General features: G+C 43.6%; 1 pseudogene; it reads left to right on the top strand.

The window, feature by feature from the left end:
* The first annotated feature begins 8,861 nt into the window (after positions 1–8,861).
* On the top strand, positions 8,862–8,981 carry LOC136656762 (5S ribosomal RNA; annotated as a pseudogene).
* The last annotated feature ends 1,075 nt before the right edge of the window (positions 8,982–10,056 follow it).

Genomic DNA, 10,056 nt, shown 5'->3' with positions numbered 1-10,056 from the left:
GGGGGGGGTGTGTGATTGGGAGGCTTGGGAAAGGAAAGGGAAAGTATTTTCCCTTATTCCTTCATAAGCTCCTTGATTACCAGGTTTCCTCAGACCTACACCAGCTATTTACGAGTTTCTGTGGCCAGTTCCTGGGCAGAAGGAAACATCTGCCGTCATAATGGGCCATGTGATTGGGTCATAAGTTTCCGTGAAATCAGTGAAGCTTACTTCTGAGTAGACAGACCAAGGATTAAGCTGCAACAATGTGTTTCTAATATTTCAAGAACGTCATCTAACAGAACAATTTCATCTTGCATAAATACAGTTCCCCTTCCCTGTTTAATTTCCTCTGGTTTGGAAAGTGTACTACACCCCTATAAGATAATCTTTGTTTTTAATGCATTTTGTATATAGTTACCTGAAGCTTATTTTTATGTGTTCTTAGTTTTTGTTTACCTTCTTGTTGTCTTAAACTCAGGTGTGGTAAACAAAGCGTTATGGGATTTTAAAGGTTCCGAAGGAGCCAAAGGTGAAAACTTGCCTTACCCATTCTTCATTTCATGTCTTGTCTGCTGCCACTTGTATACCAGCTACAGTTGCTAAGGTTATAGTTTCATGCTTCCCACCCCGGGGCTAATGTGTCTATTATCATGTCACAGGTTATGTGACATGAGATAGAGGATGCGCAAGACATGATGATCCATTGCTCATTGAGAGTTAAGTTTCATTTCCCCAGGCTATCTCACATCACCAGTACAGTGGTGGCAAGAGAATATTACCTAGAACAGGCTAAGCAACTCAGAAATAAAGCACTGAGAGCAAGCCTTTGTCTAGTTTTTTAAATTAGGCTCTCCATAGAATGAATAAAAACTCTATTAGCAAATTTGTGAAGTCATTATTATTATTATTATTATTATTATTATTATTATTATTATTATACAGAGATTATTATATTAGTATTAGTATTATACATAGAATGGTGGCATACATAGACATATAGAAAGTCACATGGGCAACCTGGACAGACCTCTGCTCCCAAGAAGCTTACAACCTGCAATCCTAACCACACTTTCCTGAGAGTAAGCTCCATTGAACAAAATACAACTTACTTCTGAGTAGACCTGGTTAGGACTGTGCCCCCAAAAAGATAATGGGGAAAACAACTGAGAAAAGGAGAGAAATGAGGAGAGAGGGAATAGTATGGGCAAATTCCATTATATATTTAAATTTGGCTAAGGAAAGAGGCAGACCACTTGCTGTGCAGGCAGAAGGTCTTTTTGGCAGAAGGCAGAAGTTTTTTTGTTTTTGTTTTCCTGGCACCTCCAGTGTTACATGACAACTCTTTTATTTTGATGTGTGATGCATAATCCTTTTGAATACATATATGGTGGTGGGTGCCTGCCAAGAGAGCATGACCCATGCTTTGGAGTTGGACTGTTGGCAAGAGACCTCAGGTCTTCAAGGTCTCATTTTCAGTGTGGCTTCTTTTGAAGGAGGACACATGAAATGGCTTTCAGTAAGAGAGAATAAGATAAAGCTGATCAGACTGTCTTATAACTCCCCAGTGGTAGATTGACTTGAAAAGTGTCGTGTTTATTCTGCAGTAGTGTGAGTGAGAGGAAAGAAGGAACATGGCATATGTAGAGCACGGAGTTGTCTTGTAGCTCTGCCACTTGCTAAGGAGTCCCTATTGATTCCAATATGGCACTGCCTGTCCTACAAGTAGCAAGGAAGTTGGATACTGAAAGCCCAAAGGTAAAAGAATGACAGAAGGTGTTGCCAAAACGTACCAAAAGGTAAATGAGAGCTGCCCTGGAAGAAACCAAAACACTGCTAGAGAAACACAAGCTGAATTCTGGTTTAAGATGCTCACTATTTTAGGAATCTGGAGATTATCCCTCTGGAACCATTTTACAGTAATGTTATTGCTGTAGTTACCCATCTACTGCAGTCTAAGCACCATCACAAGGAACGCAGGAAGCTTCTTGTATGGGCAGCCCAATCCTGACCACCCTCCCCACTGCCGGAACTAGCATTCTGGTGATAAAGTTTGCTTTACATGGTCATCATAAATGGTTTGACAGAAGCACAGAACTACATGGATCTTTCCTGCCACTGGTGAAACCACAGAGGCATTGCACTTGCAGCGGCAGGATCTTAAGTGGCCACCACTGCTTGCAAGTAAGTGGTGGGGAAAGGAACAGGGGGTGGGGAGGAGGTGAATCCAGTGACCATGGTGCACACCGGATCCTATCCCCTGCTTTCCTAAGGCTACCTGCCCTTTTCTTGTTCTCGGACTTGCACCAGCTAATGAGCTGCATTTGATGTGGCTGCATTGGTGGGTGGGTGGGGGATAAGGATAGGACTGGTCCCTTAGAGATGTGAAATATTGAACCTGGAACCTTCTGTGTGCCAAGCACTTTACCACTGAGCCCCAGCATTGCCCACCATATGCTAGTATGGTGCAGAGACTGGACTAGCACAAGGCAGATCCAGATTTAAATCTTTACTCAGACATAAAGCAGCCTGGGTGACTTCAGGCCAGTCACCAACTCTCAGCCAAACCTGTTGTGGTTAGACTGAGAGATGGCTGGTAAAAGGTGGGTGGTTGAGGGAATCTGTGCACACTGTCCTGTATACCTTGCAGGAAGGCAGGGAAAAGAAATGGCATCAATCATCATAAATGATTTCCAAGAAAGAAACTATGATCCAAGTATTTCCTAATTCAACAGGCAATAATGGTTGATAATGAACTCACTTTCAAGACTTCGTTTAATTCTTTTGTTTTTCAGTGGCCTTGACCTGAGAGACTGTACAGAGAAACTGTGTGCACTCATAGGTGCATGGCAAATGTCTGCTTGAATGTGGTGGGGGGTGGAAAGGGGCATGAAGACAGCCAGCCTATCACTTCCCACCATATACACATTCATTGTATTCGGAAGACAAGCCCTGTTGTCTGAACTGGGCAGCATATTGTCTAGAACAGTGTTTCTCAACCAGTGGTGTGGATATTATCAGTGGTACTTGAAGTGGTGGTATGCATGGGATCCCCAGATCTCTGCTGTATAGCAGTGAGAAGAGCAACACAATGCGACAAGCAGCTGTAGGAGGCTTGGTTCAGCAGGCAGAGCTCCAGTGAGTGCTTTTCATGTGCTCAGAAAAGCTCTCCTGTCCGTCCTGAGCCTCTTATGGGTGTTTGTCATGTTGTGTCTGGCCTCCCAATCCAGAAGTAACTGGTGATGACCTCATTGCCAGTTACTTCCGGTGGTACTTCCAATAAGTGGACGATGCAAAGTGATACAGCTGGGGACAAATGTTGATTAACACTGATCTAGAACCATACAATGCCTTCTTTGAGCAGTATCCTGACTTGGTTTAGTTTTAAAATGTACAGGTTTTGTAAGAGCAATGCCGCTGAAATATCAAAACATGTTTTATTTATGTATTTAATATATTTATACCCTGCCTTTCCTCCCACATGGTGGGTGCCCACGTATGTTTTGTGACATATGCCTAATGCCAGTGGAGCGTCATCGGTTTTAAGCACTTTAGGAAACAATGTATTTATGATCTATGTGTCTGTGGATCTATCAGTGCTTGTCTTGTGCCCCTGGCCTCCATTATAGCATTACTGCTTTGTGCATCAATCATTTTCTATTATTTCCCCACTGGTTCTGTCAGCAATAATTTAACCTGTAGCATTCCTGGTAACATTTTAGAAGGTAACTATATCTGAATGACAGAATAAGAAATGTACGCATATCATGCTTTAAGACCCAAATAATAGAAGGCCATACTGTAGTGGAAAAATTCCAATTTAATTCATTCTATAGCTATACAAATGTGCAGCTAGAATACTGTCAAAATTATTAGTGTCTAAAAATGGGAGAGTATGATTCTAGCTTACTTGAAAGCAATTGAATTGATATAACGGATACCGATTGTCTGATGAAATAATTTATAGACTTTAATTGTAGGAAAGATAGCCTTTGCATCAAAGAACCTATTGCCAAGCTGTCCCTCTTGTTTTGTCCCTCTGTAAGGAAAGGGGAGAGCACATAACAGATGGCGCATTCCTTAGTGCCAGTCATATATGCGCATGAAATATAGTCCAATCTCCTTCCACTGTGTTATGTTTAGGACTGCACAAGATCAGAAAAAAGGATAGGTGGAAGACAAGATAAATGACTGCCTCCAATCAGAGCTGCATGGCTTCTACTGAGATTGGCGCTATAGTTTTAGAATTGGTAATAACTAGATGCATTTGGAAGCCTGAAAACGGGCTTCTGCAGACATGTGGAGATGGGGATTTATTATGTGCTGGCACAATGGCTTTCATTATGATGCACAGAAAATATAAGGAGGCAAAAGATTCTATTTTGCAAGGACCTCTGGACAATATCATGTCTCTCTCGGTATTCTGTGTGTGGAGATGCCTTGCTGTGGCTGTCTCAGGATTCCTTGTTTTGACACACAAATGCCATGTATGTGAAAAATACAAAAAGGGTGAATTCCAACACAGTCCTGGGATGGTGATTAAAACTTGTCTTTGTCTCTCAGAGTTTGAGGTGGGAGCAAGGGTATCTCAGGGCCCGATCCTATCCAACTTCCCAGCAGCCATGCCAACAGGGTATATGCTGCATCCTGTGGTGGTGGTGGGGATAGTCACAGAGGCCTCCTCAAGGTAAAGGAACATTTGTGCCCTTACCTCAGGGCTGCATTGCAATTGCATGGGTGCTGGAAAGTTGGATAGAATTGGGCCCTCAGATTGTGTTATACCCAAGATGTACAGGGGTGCATGGGGGAGGGCAGTGTGAATACACTGGCAAGCCCTGCGCATGTCTCCATTGCACCCCCAAAGCCTTGCCACCACTAAGTGATTGTGAAGAATGGGAATGTTTGTAGTTAAATGCTAGTCCTCCTTCCTCACACACACATTTGGTGGACTGAACACCACGGCATGGTTTGGCATCTTATTTTGGTTCTAAGCAAATGGACTTTGAAACTGAAATATTGGATAGATAAATAAACTGACTACATCCAACTGAGAGATGGCAAAAAAAATACAAATTTAAAAAAATGGATGTTCCCCCCCCCCCCCCAAATAGGGATTAATTCTGGATTTGGAGTTCCAGCTGCAGAACAAAGCAGGCTGTTCATTGTTTTACCTGTGCCAATGTTTTAACTTCAATCATTACTCAGACAGGAATTTTAAAATATGCATTAAATTATTGCTGTTGTTAAATTTACACGGATTGTACTTGTACAATTCAACAATGTGAAAATCTGCCTTCTTGATTACATATTAATATACACATGTTTTGAATGACCACTTTAGGAAATCACCTGAATATCCCCAGAGGAAGAATCCTTGCTCCGAAAGAAAGGAAATTGGATCTTGTCTGTGGACATTCTGGGCTTGCTCCATGTTCTTATGCCATGCCTGACCACAAGGTGGCATCATTGGTACAGCCTGTAACCCCTACGGTTTGTAGAGCAGTACTGTATTGCCAGTACTCTTGCCAGAAGGTTGAAAGGGTATGGGAATGCATCCTAAGGGACTTTTCCGGAACCTTTCCTACTCCGGAAGCTGCTGGAAGTGGTTGCTTGGAGTTGCTGTATTTTGTATGAACTGCCCAATCTGGAATGACAGGTTCACTTAGAACTCTCATTGTTTTATTAATCTGATAAGTTTAATTGATATATTAGGGTATATATAGAGTACGATTCACATGTGGGTAGAAGGACAACCTCTTGCAGAAAGTGGAGGCAGGTACTAGTTGAGTGACAAGGAAAAGGACTTTCTCCCTAGCTGACTAACATGTTTCTTGGGGTTGGGTTTCTTGGGGTTATTTTATTGGGGTGGGGTTCATTGCTCGTAGCTTCCACATCCAGAAGGGCTTGTTGGCAAGGGACGCTGGGCCGTTATTGGTGTGGATTTCAGGGAGAAATGGTGAAGAGCAAATCAGTATATGCATGTGCCGACAACCCTTAGTGGTCAAGTATTGGCTCTTGAATAGCTGACAAGGTCACACCTGATTGTTAAAGCACTAAACTGATCATAAATGCAGTACACTGCCAAACTGCAGAACTACCCATATTTCTTGTTAATTCAAATCATAACACAATCACATTTGCACTGACGGATTTAAGTTCCTCAACTTTCATTTGCAATTGTCCTTCATGATGTGATTATAGTACCTGAGCAGAAAAGACGAATGGGCTTAGGGCAGGCCTGTACTGTGTCCAAATGCTGCTGAGCAGCTGTGTTAAGTGGCTACGCTGGGGCTAACATCGGGCCCTGCTTGGGCTGCTTGCCTGAGAGTAGAACCTAGTAAAGCTACAATACATGCCTGGTGGGGTATGTTTGACTGCGCAGGTTAACTATGCAGATCTAGCCTAGGGAAATTAAAACCATCTCCCTTTATTTTATGCATATGACCATTTTAATGCCAGAATGGAATCTGTGCATTTCCATATAATAAGAATGGTCCCGTTTTGCCCACGTAAATCACAGACTGCTGGCAGCAGCTTCCCTTCTTTATCTAGCTCCTGCCAAAGTCCACAATGATCTCCTTGCAGGGTATAAAAGAGGCTCTCAGTGAGGGAAGAGGGAAGATGCTGTCAGGAGCTTCTGATCCTTGTTGGATGCCCTTTCCATGGCTGCACAGGAACAGACTTTGAAAGGGGCTCCAGAGAAGGAAAGCCAGGCCTCCCCTGCTTCCCCCCCACAGCTGTAGCAGTTAGCTCCACTCCCCTCCTCTTCCTGGAGGAGGAAGTAGATGAGAGTGCTTCCAGGAAATGTTACTCACTATTCTTTTCCTCTTCTAGAAAACTAGAAGCAACAATAGTGCCTAGAAAGCACTGCACCAAAGAGTGTATGGGGGGGGGGGGAGAGAAAAGGGAGATGTAATGAGGGTGGTCAGAGGACAGGTGAGGAGGTGCTTGTTGGAGGTGGGAGGCAGCATATGCCTTCTTTTTGGCTTGCCTCCTGAGACAACAGCTTCACTTAACGTCCTGTTTGTTTTTCTAACTACAGTCACAGAGAACATCTTGACTAATCAAGAGTTAGGATATTCAGACATACGAATGTCAGAACACATCAAACTGCTAATACACCTTGATGTTTTTTATTTGTGAGAACAACTTTTGCAGTTGCAGCATCCCTCATTCTGAAACTGGTCAGAGAATTGCATGCATTCCAGATAAATACATGAAAATTCCATGAGACTTTATGAGTGACACAAGTACTTGCAAAGTGGCGACAAAGGACCTACCTCTGCCTTTTCCATTACAAAAGATTCGATAGTCTGATTGCATCATCAGGCCCTTCTTTATTACATCACCAGGCCCCACTTCAGGAAACTCATGTACTTGAATGCTTCAAATTGAGCAAAACCTACATAGTTGCCACCCAGTGCTGGCCAAAGACATCCTTACCAGGTGCTGCCCCCCCTTACCTGGTGATCCACCAGCCTCTGCTCCTCCCACTCTTCAATGTTGTAGTAGCTCAGCACTCACCTCACTTCCACATTTCCTCTTCCTTCCATTCCATCCCTCTCCTCCTTTTCCAATGCAGGGAGTGGAAAGAGGGGTGATCGAGGCAAGTAGGTAGTAGACAGAGATTAGTGCTCCCACTGATCAGCTCCTGAGGCCACCACTTCGGTTGGTTTCATGGATAGGCCAGCTCTGCTGCCAGCTCACTTTTTGTTTTGGTAAAGACATGAGATTCTTTCTCCCTCTCCTTGATTGATGACTCACTTGGGACGGCTTCTTCCTATCTCCTGCCCCACCTTGTGTCTTGGTGGCCATGCCAGTGATTTTAAAGGGAAAAAGCCTTTAGTTTGGCAGTATGGCAGCCTATCTGAAGACTGTCCTTATATGGGAAACTCTTTTGTTTCACTGGCTTGAGAAATGTAGCATAAGAAGTAACCACAGCTGATGGTAGATGCACCAGCTTTATAAAAACACTGGCTGGACAAGTAGGCAATCTTCACTGCAGATGTCTTGGCACTGTTGATCCACTAGGGGGCAACCTAATGCAAAGCTACTGTATCAGTATTTTACCTTAAAAGTATCATAAAATGCTCAGACCTAGGGTTTGTAGGGAGGTTTGCCAGTTAACTCCTATATCTGACTTGATGTGTTGTGTCTCTCTTGATGAACCGAAACTTTTGTTTCTCAAACTTCCTGCAATCTAATTAATAAACATGACAACTGGATAGAACCTGGCACAATGCCTTATTCTTATCCAGCAGACTGGCATCCAGGAGTAATTGAAGTTATTTACATTTGGCATTCAGCTCATCAAACTAGCAACACAGTTTTTTTTTTCTTTTTTTTTTGGCTAGTAATATAGAGGCTATTAAATTAAACAGGTTAATATGGCTGAAGCATTTCACCCCCTGCTATCCCCACTGCCATAGTAAATCTGCCACCTGTTTATTTCCATGAAAATTCAATTACAGCACCACCAGTTTATTCTTCTTATGTGAGCAATTAACTGCAGGATGTTCTCAGCTCAAAGAAATTCCTGGTCTTTTACTCCCTCTGTGAAATTAGTTATTTTGTTGCTTCTGTCCTGTGGACTGGTACTACCCCACTCAGTGGATTGGCCAGTCACACAGATAATTGCAAAACGAAAGGGCAGTTTCTACTTCCAGTCCTTGGGAGGTCTGTGGAAGATCAGATTTCCTAACTCAGGGTCTAACTAAATCTAACTAGTTAGATTTCCTAACTCAGGGACATTTTGAGCTGGTGACATCTGGCTGGCATTGTTCTTCCTTTTCCGGATTAAATAGGAAGTAGATCTTATTTGATTCAATGAGCAAGTGTTGGCCTTACAATTTTGAGATTGACTGTCCATATATATGTTGCATATATGCAGCAACTGTTACCCTGCACATGCCCGATCATGTCTGATCTTGGAAGCTAAGCAGGGTCAGACCTGGTTAGTACTTGGATGGGAGACCGCTTGGGAATACCAGGTGCTGTAGGCTTATACCATAGTCTTTTGAGACTGAAGGCTGCCAACCATTCTATGCAGAAGGCCCCTGGTTTATTTATTATTATTACTAATTTATTGGACTTGTAATCTGCCTTTCTCACCGAAGGGCACCCAAGGCGGCTAACAGCACTTAAAAACCATAAAATACTTAAAAATACATAAAATTATAAAACACAATAATAAAATAAATAGTAAAACAGCAAGGCCAGCAGTGTTAAAACAAGCAGTATAAAAGCAATTATTTAAAAAGCAGCCATCATGCCCTCTCAGGCATCAAATGCTTTTTGGAATAAGAAAGTTAACAGAGAAGTTGCTGTTCGAACCTCAAAGGGGAGGGAATTCCACAGTACAGGAGCCACCACCAAGAAAGCCCTGTTTCTGGCTGCCACCCCTCTCACCTCTTTCAATGGTGGCACAACCAACAGGGCCCCTCCTGATGACTGAAGAGGACGGGCCGGACTATATGGAAGAAGGCGATCTCTCAGATATGCTGGTCCCAAGCTGTTCAGGGCTTTAAAGGTCAAAACCAGCACCTTGAATTGGGCCTGGAAACGAACCAGCAGCCAGTGGAGTCGCTGGAGCAGTGGCGTGACAGAGTCAAACCGTTGACCTCCAGCATCTACATGAGCCGCCGCATTCTGCACTAGTTGCAACTTCTGGACTGTCTTCAAGGGCAGCCCCATGTAGAGAGCGTTGCAATAGTCTAATCTTGATGACACCATGACATGGACCACCATGGCCAGTTCTGACTTGAGGCAGGTATGGCCACAGCTGGCACACCAACCAAAGCTGGGCAAAGGCACTCTTGGCCACAGCTGACACCTGGGCATCCAGGAGCAGCTGTGAATCCAGGATAACCCCCAAGCTGCAAGCCTGCTCTTTTGGGGGGGGGTGCAACCCCATTCAGAGCAAGGTGATCGTTGAGCACCTGCATTGTGGATTTCTGCACCAGGAGGACCTCTGTCTTGTCCGGATTGCCTCCAATCCCCAACTCAGCCAACCATCCCAGAAGGACACCATGGTGTCAAAAGCCACTAAGAGGTCCAGAAGGACCAGCATGGATGCAC

This window comes from Tiliqua scincoides, chromosome 6 (genome assembly GCF_035046505.1).
Source record: "Tiliqua scincoides isolate rTilSci1 chromosome 6, rTilSci1.hap2, whole genome shotgun sequence".
NCBI lineage: Eukaryota > Metazoa > Chordata > Lepidosauria > Squamata > Scincidae > Tiliqua > Tiliqua scincoides.
Note: the sequence above shows the minus strand (reverse complement) of the source record. Positions and strands in the feature narration are given on the sequence as shown.